Source organism: Pelophylax lessonae (genome assembly GCF_965119305.1).
Source record: "Pelophylax lessonae genome assembly, chromosome: 8".
Classification (NCBI taxonomy): Eukaryota; Metazoa; Chordata; class Amphibia; order Anura; family Ranidae; genus Pelophylax; species Pelophylax lessonae.
In genome coordinates this window covers 252640596-252660081 of record NC_138775.1, presented here as the reverse complement: position 1 = coordinate 252660081, position 19486 = coordinate 252640596, and the positions used below count along the sequence as shown (strand labels likewise).

The 19486-nt window shown below is 49.5% G+C and overlaps 1 protein-coding gene across 1 annotated transcript in view; it reads right to left on the bottom strand.

The window, feature by feature from the left end:
* Positions 1-16466, bottom strand: part of MCOLN3 (mucolipin TRP cation channel 3) — an 85505-nt gene extending 69039 nt beyond the window's left edge. Inside the window, exon 1 of the mRNA XM_082265821.1 lies at positions 16370-16466. The gene's annotated coding sequence lies outside the window, so the exon portion shown is untranslated. The remainder of the gene's footprint in view (positions 1-16369) is intronic.
* Between the last annotated feature and the right edge of the window lie 3020 nt (positions 16467-19486).

The window sequence follows — 19486 nt, the reverse complement described above, 5'->3', positions numbered from 1 at the left end:
GATCCTGGCCTCTCTCTTCCCCCACTTCTCTACTGTCAGTCTAAAGATCCTGGCCTCTCTCTTCCCCTCACTGCTCTACTGTCAGTCTATAGATCCTGGCCTGTCTCTTCCCCCACTTCTCTACTGTCAGTCTATAGATCCTGGCCTGTCTCTTCCCCAACTTCTCTACTGTCAGTCTAAAGATCCTGGCCTCTCTCTTCCCCTCACTGCTCTACTGTCAGTCTATAGATCCTGGCCTGTCTCTTCCCCCACTTCTCTACTGTCAGTCTATAGATCCTGGCCTGTCTCTTCCCCAACTTCTCTACTGTCAGTCTATAGATCCTGGCCTGTCTCTTCCCCCACTTCTCTACTGTCAGTCTATAGATCCTGGCCTGTCTCTTCCCCAACTTCTCTACTGTCAGTCTATAGATTCTGGCCTGTCTCTTCCTCCACTTCTCTACTGTCAGTCTAAAGATCCTGGCCTCTCTCTTCCCCTCACTGCTCTACTGTCAGTCTATAGATCCTGGCCTGTCTCTTCCCCCACTTCTCTACTGTCAGTCTATAGATCCTGGCCTGTCTCTTCCCCCACTTCTCTACTGTCAGTCTATAGATCCTGGCCTGTCTCTTCCCCAACTTCTCTACTGTCAGTCTATAGATCCTGGCCTGTCTCTTCCCCAACTTCTCTACTGTCAGTCTATAGATCCTGGCCTGTCTCTTCCCCAACTTCTCTACTGTCAGTCTATAGATCCTGGCCTGTCTCTTCCCCCACTTCTCTACTGTCAGTCTATAGATTCTGGCCTGTCTCTTCCCCTCACTGCTCTACTGTCAGTCTATAGATCCTGGCCTGTCTCTTCCCCCACTTCTCTACCGTCAGTCTATAGATCCTGGCCTGTCTCTTCCCCCACTTCTCTACCGTCAGTCTATAGATCCTGGCCTGTCTCTTCCCTCACTTCTCTACCGTCAGTCTATAGATCCTGGCCTGTCTCTTCCTCCACTTCTCTACCGTCAGTCTATAGATCCTGGCCTCTCTCTTCCCCCACTTCTCTACTGTCAGTCTATAGATCCTGGCCTGTCTCTTCCCCCACTTCTCTACTGTCAGTCTATAGATCCTGGCCTCTCTCTTCCCCCCACTTCTCTACTGTCAGTCTATAGATCCTGGCCTCTCTCTTCCCCCACTTCTCTACTGTCAGTCTATAGATCCTGGCCTCTCTCTTCCCCTCACTTCTCTACTGTCAGTCTATAGATCCTGGCCTGTCTCTTCCCCCACTTCTCTACTGTCAGTCTATAGATCCTGGCCTCTCTCTTCCCCCACTTCTCTACTGTCAGTCTAAAGATCCTGGCCTCTCTCTTCCCCTCACTGCTCTACTGTCAGTCTATAGATCCTGGCCTGTCTCTTCCCCCACTTCTCTACTGTCAGTCTATAGATCCTGGCCTGTCTCTTCCCCAACTTCTCTACTGTCAGTCTAAAGATCCTGGCCTCTCTCTTCCCCTCACTGCTCTACTGTCAGTCTATAGATCCTGGCCTGTCTCTTCCCCCACTTCTCTACTGTCAGTCTATAGATCCTGGCCTGTCTCTTCCCCAACTTCTCTACTGTCAGTCTATAGATCCTGGCCTGTCTCTTCCCCCACTTCTCTACTGTCAGTCTATAGATCCTGGCCTGTCTCTTCCCCAACTTCTCTACTGTCAGTCTATAGATTCTGGCCTGTCTCTTCCTCCACTTCTCTACTGTCAGTCTAAAGATCCTGGCCTCTCTCTTCCCCTCACTGCTCTACTGTCAGTCTATAGATCCTGGCCTGTCTCTTCCCCCACTTCTCTACTGTCAGTCTATAGATCCTGGCCTGTCTCTTCCCCCACTTCTCTACTGTCAGTCTATAGATCCTGGCCTGTCTCTTCCCCAACTTCTCTACTGTCAGTCTATAGATCCTGGCCTGTCTCTTCCCCAACTTCTCTACTGTCAGTCTATAGATCCTGGCCTGTCTCTTCCCCAACTTCTCTACTGTCAGTCTATAGATCCTGGCCTGTCTCTTCCCCAACTTCTCTACTGTCAGTCTATAGATCCTGGCCTGTCTCTTCCTCCACTTCTCTAATGTCAGTCTATAGATCCTGGCCTGTCTCTTCCCCCACTTCTCTACTGTCAGTCTATAGATCCTGGCCTGTCTCTTCCCCAACTTCTCTACTGTCAGTCTATAGATCCTGGCCTGTCTCTTCCTCCACTTCTCTACTGTCAGTCTATAGATCCTGGCCTGTCTCTTCCCTCACTTCTCTACCATCAGTCTATAGATCCTGGCCTGTCTCTTCCCCAACTTCTCTACTGTCAGTCTATAGATCCTGGCCTGTCTCTTCCCCAACTTCTCTACTGTCAGTCTATAGATCCTGGCCTGTCTCTTCCCCCACTTCTCTACTGTCAGTCTATAGATCCTGGCCTGTCTCTTCCCCCACTTCTCTACTGTCAGTCTATAGATCCTGGCCTGTCTCTTCCCCCACTTCTCTACTGTCAGTCTATAGATCCTGGCCTGTCTCTTCCCCCACTTCTCTACTGTCAGTCTATAGATCCTGGCCTGTCTCTTCCTTCACTTCTCTAATGTCAGTCTATAGATCCTGGCCTGTCTCTTCCCCCACTTCTCTACTGTCAGTCTATAGATCCTGGCCTGTCTCTTCCCCAACTTCTCTACTGTCAGTCTATAGATCCTGGCCTGTCTCTTCCCCCACTTCTCTACTGTCAGTCTATAGATCCTGGCCTGTCTCTTCCCCCACTTCTCTACTGTCAGTCTATAGATCCTGGCCTGTCTCTTCCCCCACTTCTCTACTGTCAGTCTATAGATCCTGGCCTGTCTCTTCCCCAACTTCTCTACTGTCAGTCTATAGATCCTGGCCTGTCTCTTCCCCCACTTCTCTAATGTCAGTCTATAGATTCTGGCCTGTCTCTTCCCCTCACTTCTCTACTGTCAGTCTATAGATCCTGGCCTGTCTCTTCTCCCACTTCTCTACTGTCAGTCAATAGATTCTGGCCTGTCTCTTCCCCCACTTCTCTACCGTCAGTCTATAGATCCTGGCCTGTCTCTTCCCCCACTTCTCTACTGTCAGTCTATAGATCCTGGCCTGTCTCTTCCCCCACTTCTCTAATGTCAGTCTATAGATCCTGGCCTGTCTCTTCCCCAACTTCTCTACGGTCAGTCTATAGATCCTGGCCTGTCTCTTCCTCCACTTCTCTACTGTCAGTCTATAGATCCTGGCCTGTCTCTTCCCCCACTTCTCTACTGTCAGTCTATAGATCCTGGCCTGTCTCTTCCCCAACTTCTCTACTGTCAGTCTATAGATCCTGGCCTGTCTCTTCCCCCAACTTCTCTGTCAGTCTATAGATCCTGGCCTGTCTCTTCCCCCACTTCTCTACTGTCAGTCTATAGATCCTGGCCTGTCTCTTCCCCAACTTCTCTACTGTCAGTCTATAGATCCTGGCCTGTCTCTTCCCCCACTTCTCTACTGTCAGTCTATAGATTCTGGCCTGTCTCTTCCCCTCACTTCTCTACTGTCAGTCTATAGATCCTGGCCTGTCTCTTCTCCCACTTCTCTACTGTCAGTCAATAGATTCTGGCCTGTCTCTTCCCCCACTTCTCTACCGTCAGTCTATAGATCCTGGCCTGTCTCTTCCCCCACTTCTCTACTGTCAGTCTATAGATCCTGGCCTCTCTCTTCCCCCACTTCTCTACTGTCAGTCTAAAGATCCTGGCCTCTCTCTTCCCCTCACTGCTCTACTGTCAGTCTATAGATCCTGGCCTGTCTCTTCCCCCACTTCTCTACTGTCAGTCTATACATTCTGGCCTGTCTCTTCCTCCACTTCTCTACTGTCAGTCTAAAGATCCTGGCCTCTCTCTTCCCCTCACTGCTCTACTGTCAGTCTATAGATCCTGGCCTGTCTCTTCCCCCACTTCTCTACAGTCAGTCTATAGATTCTGGCCTGTCTCTTCCCCCACTTCTCTACCGTCAGTCTATAGATCCTGGCCTGTCTCTTCCTCCACTTCTCTACTGTCAGTCTATAGATCCTGGCCAGTCTCTTCCCCTCACTGCTCTACTGTCAGTCTATAGATCCTGGCCTGTCTCTTCACTCACTTCTCTACTGTCAGTCTATAGATCCTGGCCTGTCTCTTCCCCCACTTCTCTACCGTCAGTCTATAGATCCTGGCCTGTCTCTTCCCCCACTTCTCTACTGTCAGTCTATAGATCCTGGCCTGTCTCTTCCCCCACTTCTCTACCGTCAGTCTATAGATCCTGGCCTGTCTCTTCCCCCACTTCTCTACTGTCAGTCTATAGATCCTGGCCTCTCTCTTCCCCCACTTCTCTACCGTCAGTCTATAGATCCTGGCCTGTCTCTTCCCCCACTTCTCTACCGTCAGTCTATAGATCCTGGCCTGTCTCTTCCCTCACTTCTCTACCGTCAGTCTATAGATCCTGGCCTGTCTCTTCCTCCACTTCTCTACCGTCAGTCTATAGATCCTGGCCTCTCTCTTCCCCCACTTCTCTACTGTCAGTCTATAGATCCTGGCCTGTCTCTTCCCCCACTTCTCTACTGTCAGTCTATAGATCCTGGCCTCTCTCTTCCCCCACTTCTCTACTGTCAGTCTATAGATCCTGGCCTCTCTCTTCCCCCACTTCTCTACTGTCAGTCTATAGATCCTGGCCTCTCTCTTCCCCTCACTTCTCTACTGTCAGTCTATAGATCCTGGCCTGTCTCTTCCCCCACTTCTCTACTGTCAGTCTATAGATCCTGGCCTCTCTCTTCCCCCACTTCTCTACTGTCAGTCTAAAGATCCTGGCCTCTCTCTTCCCCTCACTGCTCTACTGTCAGTCTATAGATCCTGGCCTGTCTCTTCCCCCACTTCTCTACTGTCAGTCTATAGATCCTGGCCTGTCTCTTCCCCAACTTCTCTACTGTCAGTCTAAAGATCCTGGCCTCTCTCTTCCCCTCACTGCTCTACTGTCAGTCTATAGATCCTGGCCTGTCTCTTCCCCCACTTCTCTACTGTCAGTCTATAGATCCTGGCCTGTCTCTTCCCCAACTTCTCTACTGTCAGTCTATAGATCCTGGCCTGTCTCTTCCCCCACTTCTCTACTGTCAGTCTATAGATCCTGGCCTGTCTCTTCCCCAACTTCTCTACTGTCAGTCTATAGATTCTGGCCTGTCTCTTCCTCCACTTCTCTACTGTCAGTCTAAAGATCCTGGCCTCTCTCTTCCCCTCACTGCTCTACTGTCAGTCTATAGATCCTGGCCTGTCTCTTCCCCCACTTCTCTACTGTCAGTCTATAGATCCTGGCCTGTCTCTTCCCCCACTTCTCTACTGTCAGTCTATAGATCCTGGCCTGTCTCTTCCCCAACTTCTCTACTGTCAGTCTATAGATCCTGGCCTGTCTCTTCCCCAACTTCTCTACTGTCAGTCTATAGATCCTGGCCTGTCTCTTCCCCAACTTCTCTACTGTCAGTCTATAGATCCTGGCCTGTCTCTTCCCCCACTTCTCTACTGTCAGTCTATAGATTCTGGCCTGTCTCTTCCCCTCACTGCTCTACTGTCAGTCTATAGATCCTGGCCTGTCTCTTCCCCCACTTCTCTACCGTCAGTCTATAGATCCTGGCCTGTCTCTTCCCCCACTTCTCTACCGTCAGTCTATAGATCCTGGCCTGTCTCTTCCCTCACTTCTCTACCGTCAGTCTATAGATCCTGGCCTGTCTCTTCCTCCACTTCTCTACCGTCAGTCTATAGATCCTGGCCTCTCTCTTCCCCCACTTCTCTACTGTCAGTCTATAGATCCTGGCCTGTCTCTTCCCCCACTTCTCTACTGTCAGTCTATAGATCCTGGCCTCTCTCTTCCCCCACTTCTCTACTGTCAGTCTATAGATCCTGGCCTCTCTCTTCCCCCACTTCTCTACTGTCAGTCTATAGATCCTGGCCTCTCTCTTCCCCTCACTTCTCTACTGTCAGTCTATAGATCCTGGCCTGTCTCTTCCCCCACTTCTCTACTGTCAGTCTATAGATCCTGGCCTCTCTCTTCCCCCACTTCTCTACTGTCAGTCTAAAGATCCTGGCCTCTCTCTTCCCCTCACTGCTCTACTGTCAGTCTATAGATCCTGGCCTGTCTCTTCCCCCACTTCTCTACTGTCAGTCTATAGATCCTGGCCTGTCTCTTCCCCAACTTCTCTACTGTCAGTCTAAAGATCCTGGCCTCTCTCTTCCCCTCACTGCTCTACTGTCAGTCTATAGATCCTGGCCTGTCTCTTCCCCCACTTCTCTACTGTCAGTCTATAGATCCTGGCCTGTCTCTTCCCCAACTTCTCTACTGTCAGTCTATAGATCCTGGCCTGTCTCTTCCCCCACTTCTCTACTGTCAGTCTATAGATCCTGGCCTGTCTCTTCCCCAACTTCTCTACTGTCAGTCTATAGATTCTGGCCTGTCTCTTCCTCCACTTCTCTACTGTCAGTCTAAAGATCCTGGCCTCTCTCTTCCCCTCACTGCTCTACTGTCAGTCTATAGATCCTGGCCTGTCTCTTCCCCCACTTCTCTACTGTCAGTCTATAGATCCTGGCCTGTCTCTTCCCCCACTTCTCTACTGTCAGTCTATAGATCCTGGCCTGTCTCTTCCCCAACTTCTCTACTGTCAGTCTATAGATCCTGGCCTGTCTCTTCCCCAACTTCTCTACTGTCAGTCTATAGATCCTGGCCTGTCTCTTCCCCAACTTCTCTACTGTCAGTCTATAGATCCTGGCCTGTCTCTTCCCCAACTTCTCTACTGTCAGTCTATAGATCCTGGCCTGTCTCTTCCTCCACTTCTCTAATGTCAGTCTATAGATCCTGGCCTGTCTCTTCCCCCACTTCTCTACTGTCAGTCTATAGATCCTGGCCTGTCTCTTCCCCAACTTCTCTACTGTCAGTCTATAGATCCTGGCCTGTCTCTTCCCCCACTTCTCTACTGTCAGTCTATAGATCCTGGCCTGTCTCTTCCCCCACTTCTCTACTGTCAGTCTATAGATCCTGGCCTGTCTCTTCCCCCACTTCTCTACTGTCAGTCTATAGATCCTGGCCTGTCTCTTCCCCCACTTCTCTACTGTCAGTCTATAGATCCTGGCCTGTCTCTTCCTTCACTTCTCTAATGTCAGTCTATAGATCCTGGCCTGTCTCTTCCCCCACTTCTCTACTGTCAGTCTATAGATCCTGGCCTGTCTCTTCCCCAACTTCTCTACTGTCAGTCTATAGATCCTGGCCTGTCTCTTCCCCCACTTCTCTACTGTCAGTCTATAGATCCTGGCCTGTCTCTTCCCCCACTTCTCTACTGTCAGTCTATAGATCCTGGCCTGTCTCTTCCCCCACTTCTCTACTGTCAGTCTATAGATCCTGGCCTGTCTCCTCCCCCACTTCTGTACTGTCAGTCTATAGATCCTGGCCTGTCTCTTCCCCAACTTCTCTAATGTCAGTCTATAGATCCTGGCCTGTCTCTTCCCCCAACTTCTCTACTGTCAGTCTATAGATCCTGGCATGTCTCTTCCCCAACTTCTCTAATGTCAGTCTATAGATCCTGGCCTGTCTCTTCCCCCACTTCTCTAATGTCAGTCTATAGATCCTGGCCTGTCTCTTCCCCAACTTCTCTACTGTCAGTCTATAGATCCTGGCCTGTCTCTTCCTCCACTTCTCTACTGTCAGTCTATAGATCCTGGCCTGTCTCTTCCTCCACTTCTCTACTGTCAGTCTATAGATCCTGGCCTGTCTCTTCCCTCACTTCTCTACCATCAGTCTATAGATCCTGGCCTGTCTCTTCCCCCACTTCTCTACTGTCAGTCTATAGATCCTGGCCTGTCTCCTCCCCCACTTCTGTACTGTCAGTCTATAGATCCTGGCCTGTCTCTTCCCCCAACTTCTCTACTGTCAGTCTATAGATCCTGGCCTGTCTCTTCCTCCACTTCTCTACTGTCAGTCTATAGATCCTGGCCTGTCTCTTCCTCCACTTCTCTACTGTCAGTCTATAGATCCTGGCCTGTCTCTTCCCTCACTTCTCTACCATCAGTCTATAGATCCTGGCCTGTCTCTTCCCCCACTTCTCTACTGTCAGTCTATAGATCCTGGCCTGTCTCCTCCCCCACTTCTGTACTGTCAGTCTATAGATCCTGGCCTGTCTCTTCCCCAACTTCTCTACTGTCAGTCTATAGATCCTGGCCTGTCTCTTCCTCCACTTCTCTACTGTCAGTCTATAGATCCTGGCCTGTCTCTTCCCCCACTTCTCTACTGTCAGTCTATAGATCCTGGCCTGTCTCTTCCCCCACTTCTCTAATGTCAGTCTATAGATCCTGGCCTGTCTCTTCCCCAACTTCTCTACTGTCAGTCTATAGATCCTGGCCTGTCTCTTCCCCCACTTCTCTAATGTCAGTCTATAGATCCTGGCCTGTCTCTTCCCCAACTTCTCTACTGTCAGTCTATAGATCCTGGCCTGTCTCTTCCTCCACTTCTCTACTGTCAGTCTATAGATCCTGGCCTGTCTCTTCCCCCACTTCTCTACTGTCAGTCTATAGATCCTGGCCTGTCTCTTCCCCAACTTCTCTACTGTCAGTCTATAGATCCTGGCCTGTCTCTTCCCCCAACTTCTCTGTCAGTCTATAGATCCTGGCCTGTCTCTTCCCCCACTTCTCTACTGTCAGTCTATAGATCCTGGCCTGTCTCTTCCCCAACTTCTCTACTGTCAGTCTATAGATCCTGGCCTGTCTCTTCCCCCACTTCTCTACTGTCAGTCTATAGATTCTGGCCTGTCTCTTCCCCTCACTTCTCTACTGTCAGTCTATAGATCCTGGCCTGTCTCTTCCCCCACTTCTCTACCGTCAGTCTATAGATCCTGGCCTGTCTCTTCCCCCACTTCTCTACTGTCAGTCTATAGATCCTGGCCTGTCTCTTCCCCCACTTCTCTAATGTCAATCTATAGATCCTGGCCTGTCTCTTCCCCAACTTCTCTACTGTCAGTCTATAGATCCTGGCCTGTCTCTTCCTCCACTTCTCTACTGTCAGTCTATAGATCCTGGCCTGTCTCTTCCCCCACTTCTCTACTGTCAGTCTATAGATCCTGGCCTGTCTCTTCCCCAACTTCTCTACTGTCAGTCTATAGATCCTGGCCTGTCTCTTCCCCCAACTTCTCTGTCAGTCTATAGATCCTGGCCTGTCTCTTCCCCCACTTCTCTACTGTCAGTCTATAGATCCTGGCCTGTCTCTTCCCCAACTTCTCTACTGTCAGTCTATAGATCCTGGCCTGTCTCTTCCCCCACTTCTCTACTGTCAGTCTATAGATTCTGGCCTGTCTCTTCCCCTCACTTCTCTACTGTCAGTCTATAGATCCTGGCCTGTCTCTTCTCCCACTTCTCTACTGTCAGTCAATAGATTCTGGCCTGTCTCTTCCCCCACTTCTCTACCGTCAGTCTATAGATCCTGGCCTGTCTCTTCCCCCACTTCTCTACTGTCAGTCTATAGATCCTGGCCTCTCTCTTCCCCCACTTCTCTACTGTCAGTCTAAAGATCCTGGCCTCTCTCTTCCCCTCACTGCTCTACTGTCAGTCTATAGATCCTGGCCTGTCTCTTCCCCCACTTCTCTACTGTCAGTCTATACATTCTGGCCTGTCTCTTCCTCCACTTCTCTACTGTCAGTCTAAAGATCCTGGCCTCTCTCTTCCCCTCACTGCTCTACTGTCAGTCTATAGATCCTGGCCTGTCTCTTCCCCCACTTCTCTACAGTCAGTCTATAGATTCTGGCCTGTCTCTTCCCCCACTTCTCTACCGTCAGTCTATAGATCCTGGCCTGTCTCTTCCTCCACTTCTCTACTGTCAGTCTATAGATCCTGGCCAGTCTCTTCCCCTCACTGCTCTACTGTCAGTCTATAGATCCTGGCCTGTCTCTTCACTCACTTCTCTACTGTCAGTCTATAGATCCTGGCCTGTCTCTTCCCCCACTTCTCTACCGTCAGTCTATAGATCCTGGCCTGTCTCTTCCCCCACTTCTCTACTGTCAGTCTATAGATCCTGGCCTGTCTCTTCCCCCACTTCTCTACCGTCAGTCTATAGATCCTGGCCTGTCTCTTCCCCCACTTCTCTACTGTCAGTCTATAGATCCTGGCCTCTCTCTTCCCCCACTTCTCTACTGTCAGTCTATAGATCCTGGCCTCTCTCTTCCCCCACTTCTCTACTGTCAGTCTATAGATCCTGGCCTCTCTCTTCCCCCACTTCTCTACTGTCAGTCTATAGATCCTGGCCTCTCTCTTCCCCCACTTCTCTACTGTCAGTCTATAGATTCTGGCCTGTCTCTTCCCCTCACTGCTCTACTGTCAGTCTATAGATCCTGGCCTGTCTCTTCCCCCACTTCTCTACTGTCAGTCTATAGATCCTGGCCTGTCTCTTCCCCCACTTCTCTATCGTCAGTCTATAGATCCTGGCCTGTCTCTTCCCCTCACTTCTCTACTGTCAGTCTATAGATCCTGGCCTGTCTCTTCTCCCACTTCTCTACTGTCAGTCTATAGATCCTGGCCTGTCTCTTCCCTCACTTCTCTACTGTCAGTCTATAGATCCTGGCCTGTCTCTTCCCCCACTTCTCTACCGTCAGTCTATAGATCCTGGCCTGTCTCTTCTCCCACTTCTCTACCTGGCCACTATGTCAGTCTATATCTACATCTTTTACTTCTCCCCCCTCCACATCTCTCACTTCTCCCTCCTCCACATCTCTCACTTCTCCCCTCCACATCTCTCACTTCTCCCCTCCACATCTCTCACTTCTCCCCTCCACATCTCTCACTCTCTCCCCACATCCTCACTTCTCCCCTCCACATCTCTCACTTCTCCCCTCCACATCTCTCACTTCTCCCCTCCACATCTCTCACTTCTCCCCCCTCCACATCTCTCACTTCTCCCCTTCCACATCTCACTTCTCCCCCCTCCACATCTCTCACTTCTCCCCTCCATCTCTCACTTCTCCCCCCTCCACATCTCTCACTTCTCCCCTCCATCTCTCACTTCTCCCCTCCACATCTCTCACTTCTCCCCTCCACATCTCTCACTTCTCCCCTCCACATCTCTCACTTCTCCCCTCCACATCTCTCACTTCTCCCCCCTCCACATCTCTCACTTCTCCCCTTCCACATCTCACTTCTCCCCCCTCCACATCTCTCACTTCTCCCCTCCATCTCTCACTTCTCCCCCCTCCACATCTCTCACTTCTCCCCTTCATCTCTCACTTCTCCCCTCCATCTCTCACTTCTCCCCCTCCATATCTCTCACTTCTCCCTCCTCCACATCTCTCACTTCTCCCTCCTCCACATCTCTCACTTCTCCCCTCCATCTCTCACTTCTCCCCTCCATCTCTCACTTCTCCCTCCTCCACATCTCTCACTTCTTCCCCCTCCACATCTCTCACTTCTCCCCCTCCATATCTCACTTCTCCCCCTCCATATCTCACTTCTCCCCCTCCATATCTCTCACTTCTCCCCCTCCATATCTCTCACTTCTCCCCCTCCATCTCTCACTTCTCCCCTCCATCTCTCACTTCTCCCCTCCATCTCTCACTTCTCCCCCCTCCACATCTCTCACTTCTCCCCTCAATCTCTCACTTCTCCCCTCCATCTCTCACTTCTCCCCTCCATCTCTCACTTCTCCCCCTCCATATCTCTCACTTCTCCCCCTCCATCTCTCACTTCTCCCCCTCCATCTCTCACTTCTCCCCTCTCCATCTCTCACTTCTCCCCTCCATCTCTCACTTCTCCCCCCTCCACATCTCTCACTTCTCCCCTCCATCTCTCACTTCTCCCCTCCACATCTCTCACTTCTCCCCCCTCCACATCTCTCACTTCTCCCCCCTCCACATCTCTCACTTCTCCCCCCTCCACATCTCTCACTTCTCCCCCCTCCACATCTCTCACTTCTCCCCCCTCCACATCTCTCACTTCTCCCCCTCCACATCTCTCACTTCTCCCCCCTCCACATCTCTCACTTCTCCCCCCTCCACATCTCTCACTTCTCCCCCCTCCACATCTCACTTCTCCCCTCCACATCTCACTTCTCCCCCCTCCACATCTCTCACTTCTCCCCCCTCCACATCTCTCACTTCTCCCCCCTCCACATCTCTCACTTCTCCCCCCTCCACATCTCTCACTTCTCCCCCCTCCACATCTCTCACTTCTCCCCCCTCCACATCTCTCACTTCTCCCCCCTCCACATCTCTCTCACTTCTCCCCCCTCCACATCTCTCACTTCTCCCCCCTCCATGTATTATACCCCCTTCTTTTATTATACCACCCCCCCCCCTATTATACCCCTCTCATGTATTTTACCCCCTATGCATTACACTGCCTCTCATGTATTAATCCCCCCCATGTATTATATCCCCATGCATTACACCCCCCCATGTATTATATACCCCATGTATTATACCCCCACGTATACCCCCCTATGTATTATATACCCCATGTATTATACCCCCATGTATTCTCCCCCTCCACATCTCTCACTTCTCCCCCTCCACATCTCTCACTTCTCCCCCCTCCACATCTCTCACTTCTCCCCCCTCCACATCTCTCACTTCTCCCCCCTCCACATCTCTCACTTCTCCCCCCTCCACATCTCTCACTTCTCCCCCCTCCACATCTCTCACTTCTCCCCCCTCCACATCTCTCACTTCTCCCCCCTCCACATCTCTCACTTCTCCCCCCTCCACATCTCTCACTTCTCCCCCCTCCACATCTCTCACTTCTCCCTCCTCCACATCTCTCACTTCTCCCTCCTCCACATCTCTCACTTCTCCCTCCTCCACATCTCTCACTTCTCCCCTCCATCTCTCACTTTCTCCCCTCCATCTCTCACTTCTCCCTCCTCCACATCTCTCACTTCTCCCCCCTCCACATCTCTCACTTCTCCCTCCTCCACATCTCTCACTTCTCCCTCCTCCACATCTCTCACTTCTCCCTCCTCCACATCTCTCACTTCTCCCCTCCATCTCTCACTTCTCCCCCCTCCACATCTCTCACTTCTCCCCCTCCACATCTCTCACTTCTACCCCCCCCCCTCCACATCTCTCATTTCTCCCCCCTCCACATCTCTCACTTCTCCCCCCTCCACATCTCTCACTTCTCCCCCCTCCACATCTCTCACTTCTCCCCCCTCCACATCTCTCACTTCTCCCCTCCACATCTCTCACTTCTCCCCTCCACATCTCTCACTTCTCCCCCTCCACATCTCTCACTTCTCCCCCCTCCAGGTATTATACCCCCTTCTTTTATTATACCACCCCCCCCCTATTATACCCCTCTCATGTATTTTACCCCCTAGCATTACACTGTCTCTCATGTATTAATCCCCCCCCCCCATGTATTTTATCCCCATGCATTACACCCCCCCATGTATTATATACCCCATGTATTATACCCCCATGTATACCCCCCTATGGTATTATATACCCCATGTATTATACCCCCATGTATTCTCCCCCTCCACATCTCTCACTTCTCCCCCTCCACAACTCTCACATCTCCCCCCTCCACATCTCTCACTTCTCCCCCCTCCACATCTCTCACTTCTCCCCCCTCCACATCTCTCACTTCTCCCCCCTCCACATCTCTCACTTCTCCCCCCTCCACATCTCTCACTTCCCCCCCCCCCTCCACATCTCTCACTTCCCCCCCCCTCCACATCTCTCACTTCCCCCCCCCTCCACATCTCTCAACTCTTCCCCTCCACATCTCTCACTTCTCCCCCTCCACATCTCTCACTTCTCCCCCCTCCACATCTCTCACTTCTTCCCCCTCCACATCTCTCACTTCTTCCCCCTCCACATCTCTCACTTCTCCCCCCTCCACATCTCTCACTTCTCCTCCTCCACATCTCTCACTTCTTCCCCCTCCACATCTCTCACTTCTTCCCCCTCCACATCTCTCACTTCTTCCCCCTCCACATCTCTCACTTCTTCCCCTCCACATCTCTCACTTCTCCTCCTCCACATCTCTCACTTCTCCCCCTCCACATCTCTCACTTCTCCCCCTCCACATCTCTCACTTCTCCCCCCTCCACATCTCTCACTTCTCCTCCCCCTCCACATCTCTCATTCTCCTCCCCCTCCACATCTCTCACTTCTCCTCCCCCTCCACATCTCTCACTTCTCCCCCCTCCACATCTCTCACTTCTCCCCTCCACATCTCTCACTTCTCCCCCCTCCACATCTCTCACTTCTCCCCCCTCCACATCTCTCACTTCTCCCCTCCACATCTCTCACTTCTCCCCCCTCCACATCTCTCACTTCTCCCCCCCCCCTCCACATCTCTCACTTCTCCCCTCCACATCTCTCACTTCTCCCCTCCACATCTCTCACTTCTCCCCCTCCACATCTCTCACTTCTCCCCCCCCTCCTCATCTCTCACTTCTCCCCCCCCTCCACATCTCTCACTTCTCCCCCCTCCATGTATTATACCCCCTTCTTGTATTATACCACCCCCCCCATTATACCCTCCATGTATTATAACCCCCGCATGTATTTTACCCCCTATGCATTACACTCCCTCTCATGTATTAATCCCCCCCCCCCATGTATTATATCCCCATGCATTACGCCCCCCCCCCCCCATGTATTATATACCCCATGTATTATACCTCCATATGTATTATATACCCCATGTATTACACTCCCCCCAACCCGGTACCCCCATGTATTATACCCCCTATGTATTATATACTGCATGTATTATACCCCCATGTATATGTATTATACCCTCATGTATTATATACCCCCCTATGTATTATATACCCCCCTATCTATTATATACCCCATATATACCCCCCTATGTATTATACCCCATGTATTATATACCCCTATGTATTATACCCCATGTATTATATACCCCTATGTATTATATACCCCATGTATACCCCCCCTATGTATTATACCCTATGTATTATACTCCCATGTATATGTGTTATATACCCCCTATGTATATGTGTTATATACCCCCTATGTATATGTGTTATACCCCCTATGTATATGTGTTATACCCCCTATGTATATGTGTTATACCCCCATGTATATGTGTTATACCCCCATGTATATGTGTTATACCCCCATGTATATGTGTTATATACCCCCTATGTATATGTGTTATATACCCCCTATGTATATGTGTTATATACCCCCCATGTATATGTGTTATACCCCCATGTATATGTGTTATACCCCCTATGTATATGTGTTATACCCCTATGTATATGTGTTATACCCCCTATGTATATGTGTTATATACCCCCTATGTATATGTGTTATATACCCCCTATGTATATGTGTTATATACCCCCTATGTATATGTGTTATACCCCCTATGTATATGTGTTATACCCCCTATGTATATGTGTTATACCCCCTATGTATATGTGTTATACCCCCATGTATATGTGTTATACCCCCATGTATATGTGTTATACCCCCTATGTATATGTGTTATACCCCCTATGTATATGTGTTATACCCCTATGTATATGTGTTATACCCCTATGTATATGTGTTATACCCCCTATGTATATGTGTTATACCCCCTATGTATATGTGTTATACACCCCCTATGTATATGTGTTATACCCCCCCTATGTATATGTGTTAAACCCCCTATGTATATGTGTTATACCCCCTATGTATATGTGTTATACCCCCTATGTATATGTGTTATACCCCCTATGTATATGTGTTATACCCCCTATGTATATGTGTTATACCCCCTATGTATATGTGTTATACCCCCTATGTATATGTGTTATACCCCCTATGTATATGTGTTATACCCCCTATGTATATGTGTTATACCCCCTATGTATATGTGTTATACCCCCTATGTATATGTGTTATACCCCTATGTATATGTGTTATACCCCTATGTATATGTGTTATACCCCCCATGTATATGTGTTATACCCCCTATGTATATGTGTTATACCCCCCATGTATATGTGTTATACCCCCTATGTATATGTGTTATACCCCCCATGTATATGTGTTATACCCCCTATGTATATGTGTTATACCCCCCATGTATATGTGTTATACCCCCTATGTATATGTGTTATACCCCCTATGTATATGTGTTATACCCCCCATGTATATGTGTTATACCCCCCATGTATATGTGTTATACCCCCTATGTATATGTGTTATACCCCCTATGTATATGTGTTATACCCCCCATGTATATGTGTTATACCCCCTATGTATATGTGTTATACCCCCCATGTATATGTGTTATACCCCCTATGTATATGTGTTATACCCCCCATGTATATGTGTTATACCCCCTATGTATATGTGTTATACCCCCCATGTATATGTGTTATACCCCCTATGTATATGTGTTATACCCCTGCTCCAGTGACGCTCCGGTCTGTCTGTCTCTTTCTCAGGTTGGCGCATCTCTGTCAGATTCTCCATCACGTGACCGGCTTGCTAGCTCTGCTGCATCCATGGAGACGCATGAGGGCGGAGCTTTAGATCGGCCCGCTCTCCCCACGGCTTCTTCTATGGCCAATCAAAGTATGTCACCGCCCATTTTTCTGGGCAACCTGACGAAGTTGTCTATTGGCTGCCGGTCTGTCAGGTGGTTTCTGTGCAGCCTTAGCAACCAGCTGCTGCTAGGGACGCTTTGCGGGGAGAGCGGTACGGATCACCGGTGTGCACACCTCATCAGGTAAGTGTGTGCGCTAAGCACCCGATCTACTGCGGCCACGTGCGGCAAGTACGGTCCCCGTGTCCCAGTAGAACAGTGTGCTTCTGATGTTATATGATAAGATTTACATCTGGACGCATCTGGGGGGTCAGGAGAGGGCCAGGCATGCTGTCACCAGGTCTCTGAGAAAATGGCAGCTGGAGCCCACCATTGCAGACATTTTCCTGTACATAAGTATAACTTGCTGATCATTTTTTAAATGATGTTTAAAGTCGTTACAAAGTCACATTTGTATCCAAAATAGGAAACAAGCTTATACTTATGTGCTCTGTGCAGTGATATTGCACAGAGCGGCACCAATTCTCCTCCTCTGGAGTCTCCCATCCCCCTTCTCGGCTCCTCCCCTTCTCTGTGTGCTCCCATTGCAAGCCACTTGCTACTGTGTCGCACCTGTGCTCCTGAGCCGGGCTGTGTTCATCCATAGACACACACACACACCGTGGCTCTGCCCTGCCCCCTGCTCACAGGATTTGATTTACAGCAGCAGGAGCCAATGATTCAAGCTGCTGCCTCTGTGTCCTGTGAGGAGAGAGAGAGACCAGAGCCACTGCAGGGGGCACAGTGCTGGATCAGGAGATGGCTCAGGTAAATATAAGGGGGCAATACAAATGCTGGGACATTTTTTACTCATATGCATTAATATATAACATAAAAGTGTAGCGCTACAAAAAAATGATAACCATAAAACTAATAGTAAATAAGTGTCCAAATGAATGAGTTCCTAATAATCACGATAGTGTATGAAAAAATGTCCAACTGAATTAATCTTCAATAAAAGTGAAGAAGACATAAATCCACAAGTGCAATGGTCCAAAAGAAAAGGGAGGAATTCTTCCCAGGGCACCAGGAGTGTATGAAGGAAAGGGGACACCTCTGTGATGGGATATGATAAGCAGCTTACCAAATTTCCATGGCTGCTCAGATTAGTGAGCTAGCCTCTCCCAGCTGTTAAATCCAAACCACTGAAGGTTGAAAGGTACTTTTTTAGCTCCAAGGAATCGCCACTTGAGATGTAGTAGGATCGGTATGGGATTGGCACTCATCAATAAATATCGTCAATCATACATGAATATGTGAAGAGAGGAGAGAGGCAACACACATAGCGTAATCCCATTTAAAACTTGTAGTCTTGTTTATTTAAAAGTTATACTCACAGTGTATCTTAACAAACAGGCATATCAATAGCGTTATCAGGGATGAGGATGCGGCGTCCCGCAAAACAGTCCCAGATGGTAGGTGATGGAGGCCGGCTAGTTTCAAGGGGCGTGTGGACGTTGCGTGTGGACAAGCTTATACTTATGTGCTCTGTGCAGTGATATTGCACAGAGCGGCACCAATTCTCCTCCTCTGGAGTCTCCCATCCCCCTTCTCGGCTCCTCCCCTTCTCTGTGTGCTCCCATTGCAAGCCACTTGCTACTGTGTCGCACCTGTGCTCCTGAGCCGGGCTGTGTTCATCCATAGACACACACACACACCGTGGCTCTGCCCTGCCCCCTGCTCACAGGATTTGATTTACAGCAGCAGGAGCCAATGATTCAAGCTGCTGCCTCTGTGTCCTGTGAGGAGAGAGAGAGACCAGAGCCACTGCAGGGGGCACAGTGCTGGATCAGGAGATGGCTCAGGTAAATATAAGGGGGGAAGGGGGCAATACAAATGCTGGGACATTTTTTACTCATATGCATTAATGTAAGAATTAAAGAAGTTGTAAAGTCAGAAGGTTTTTTTTTATCTTAATACATTCTATGCATTAAGATAAAAAGCTTTCTGTGTGCAGCAGCCCCCCCTAAGACATATCCGAGCCCCATCTTTATCCAGCAATGTTGCAGGAGAGTGTCGGCTGTCTGAGACTCTCCCTTCCTCATTGGCTGAGACGGCAGCGGGGTGGCATTCGCTCTCGCTGTTGTCAATCAAATTCAGTGAGTCAATGGGGAGAGAGAGAGAAGGTGGGGTCGGGCCACTGCTCCATGTCTGAATGCACACAGGGAGGTGTGACTCGGCTCAGGTGTCCCATAGCAAGCTGCTTGCTGTGGGGGCACTCAGCAGGAGGGAGGGGCCAGGAGTGTCGAAGAGGAGGATCCGGGCTGCTCTGTGCAAGCTAGGTGGAAGCTGCATCTGTCCCCCCGGCGCCTCTACACTGAGAATCAAGTGATCTTTTACCGTTGATCTCCCTTGCCTGCTCCTTGCTGACTGGGTGGGCTTTGTACCCTTTTTGGCCCTGGATATTCATGGGCCTTTAACCACGTAAGCCCCGGAGGATTTGGCTGCTAAACGACCAGGGGGTATTTTGCGATTCGGCACTGCGTGATTTTAACGGACAATTGCGCGGTCGTGCAAAGCTGTACCTAAACGAATTTGGCGTCCTTTTTTTCCCACAAACAGAGCTTTCTTTTGGCGGTATTTGATCACCTGTGCGATTTTTTGATCACGTGCTATAAACAAAAAAAGAGCGTAAATTTTGCAAAAATAGCAATATTTTTCCCCTTTTTTTTATATGAAATTCCCCCAAAAAAAATGTAAAAATCAAAATTTTTTAACATTTTCGGCCAATTTGTTTTATGCTACCTATGTTTGGTAAAAAAAATCGCAAAAAGCGTATTTTGATTGGTTTGCGCAAAAGTTATTGCGTTTACTAACAAAGGGAAAGATTTTTGTCATTTTTGTTGTTTTTTTTTTAACGCGTAATGGCGGCGATCTGCGATTTTTTTTGCGGTACTGCGACATTGCGGCGGACAGATCGGACCCTTGACTGACA